General features: G+C 39.8%; 1 pseudogene across 1 annotated transcript; it reads right to left on the reverse strand.

Annotated features, from left to right (window-relative positions):
* Window positions 1-646: 646 nt before the first annotated feature.
* Window positions 647-980, reverse strand: LOC311171471 (large ribosomal subunit protein eL42-like; annotated as a pseudogene). The gene has a single exon. The product of its transcript is annotated as a large ribosomal subunit protein eL42-like (transcript).
* Window positions 981-2,567: the final 1,587 nt, after the last annotated feature.

Here is a 2,567-nt window from a genome sequence, read left to right on the forward strand (position 1 = left end):
CTCTGAGACCAGGTGGGGGAAGAGTGAAATCCCTGTGCCCAAACCCTCTGTAGGGGCAACCTCCAGTACTTACCAGGAGTACTGGGAAACCCTGCCCTTCGACTCCAGCCATGAGGAAGCTATGTCCAGGGTGGAGAGGAGCAAAACCCTCACACTCAAGCACTACCAGCAGTGGCAATCTCCAGCACCATCAGGAGCACCTGAAACCTCTGCCATTAGCACCAGACATCCAGAAGCCACATGCCCCACCACAGCAGCCCAGGCACAAGGAAGATACATCCAACCCCAGTAAGAGCATCCAGAAGTTACGCCTGCCAGCACAATTGGAATAGTGGCCCAATGCATACAACCAATCTGAAAGCAAATGATGTGAAGAATGAAAAATGCAAATGGCCAAGCAAGCCATACTGGGAACAATACACCACAGAAAGAAAATCAGCTTCTGGAACCTAATGACACTGACATAAAGAATTTCTCTGCCTAACAAATAAAGAATTCAGAATCACCTTAATTAAAAAACTAAAAGAAGCAGAAAAGGAACAGAATTATGAGAAACATAATCAACAAACGGAAGAATGAGAATGAATCTTTATTTTTTTTAAGTAAATGTAATTCTCAAGATTTTATTTATAATAAAAGATGAAGCTTAGAACTGGATCACCTGGCCCTTTCTCTTCTTATCTCCTCCCAGTTCAAAATGCTTGCATCTCAATAGCCAACATTCTCTTAGATCTGCAGTTGGGCTCAACACATTGAAGTCTCAGCACATTCTTCTTTGTAGTTTTAGCCTTTTTCTGTAAAATTGGCAGTCTGTCCATCACAGCCACTCTGTTTCCTGTCATACTGCCGCTTTCCCTGGGCAGAGAGAGAATCGTTGCCCTTCTTGTACTGTGTCACTTTGTGGGGCTGATGCTTGCCACACTTCTTACAGAAGGTCCAGCGGGTTTTAGGAACATTCACCATGCTTGTGAGAGCGCTATCGGCACAGAAAGAAAAGAGAATGAATCTTTCTTTTTTCACTTTCTAATGTTAACTTTTATTTTTTTTATTAAATAATAAATTTTATTTTTATATTCCCCCATACAACTGCACATGCCCCATTCTGACCCCAATCCCTCCCCTCCCGGCCCCTACCCACCAAAAAGTATCTCTGGTTCATAGTTTTTTGTTGATTTTGATTTTCACTTTCTTATAGTTATTCATTTTCCTGATCCCTTATTTAAGTTTTCTAGATTCCTGCTATGAGTAGGACCATCCGGTATTTTTCTTTTTCTTTTTGGCTTATTTCGCTGAGCATGATCCCTTCCAGCTCCATCCATGTTGCTGCAAATTGCATGTGTTTATCTTTTTTGAATGCTGAGTAATATTCCATGGTATATATGTACCACATATTCTTGATCCAGTCATCTATTTTTGGGCATTTGGGCTGTTTCCAAAGCTTAGCTATTGTAAATAGTGCTGCTATAAACATAGGGGTGGAGGTGTTCTTTGGAATTGATATTTCTGTGTCCTTTGGGTAAATACCTAGGAGTGGAATTGCTGGATCATATGGAAGCTCTATGTTTAGTAGGTCCAGAAATCTCCACACAGCTCTCCATAGTGGTTGGACCAGTTTGCATTCCCACCAACAGTGCAGGAAGAGTTCCTTTTTCTCCACACCCTCGCCAACATTTGTTGTTGCTAGTTTTTTTAATATGTGCCATTCTCACTGGTGTAAGATGGTATCTCATTGTAGTTTTGATTTGCATTTCCCTGATTACAAGTGATGTTGAACATTTTTTCATATGTCTGTTGGCCATTTGCATTTCCTCTTCAGAGAAGTTTCTTTTTAGCTCTTCTGCCCATTTTTTGACTGGGTTATTTTCTTTGTTGTTGTTGAGTCTCATCAGCTCTTTGCAGATTTTTGTGGACCTGATGGATTTACAAATGAATTCTACCAAACATTCAGAGACGAATTAGTGCCTATCCTTCACAAACTCTTCCAAAAAATTGAGAAGGAAGGGACAATACCAAACACGTTCTATGAAGCCAACATTACACTAATACCAAAACCGAATAAGGACAAAACAAAAAAGGAAAACTACAGGCCAATCTCCCTAATGAACACTGATGCAAAAATCCTCAATAAAATTTTAGCTATCAGAATCCAACAATGTATCCATAAGATAATTCACCACGACCAAGTAGGATTCATTCCAGGGACACAAGGATGGTTTAACATCAGATAATCAATCAACATTATCCAACACATCAACAAAAAGAAATATAAAAACCATATGATAATATCAATAGATGCTGAGAAAGCTTTCGACAAAGTGCAACACCCAGTCATGATAAAAGCCCTTGAAATTCTTGGGATACAAGGAACATACCTCAACATCATAAAGGCCATCTATGACAAGCTAACAGCCAGTATCATCCTCAATGGTGAAAAGCTGAAAGCAATTCCATTAAGATCTGGAACAAGACAAGGATGTCCACTCTCACCACTGCTTTTCAATATAATACTGGAAGTCCTAGCCAGAGCAATAAGACAATAGAAAGACATACAAGGAATCTAAATAGGA

This window comes from Talpa europaea, assembly GCF_964194135.1.
Source record: "Talpa europaea genome assembly, chromosome: 6".
NCBI classification, from domain to species: Eukaryota; Metazoa; Chordata; class Mammalia; order Eulipotyphla; family Talpidae; genus Talpa; species Talpa europaea.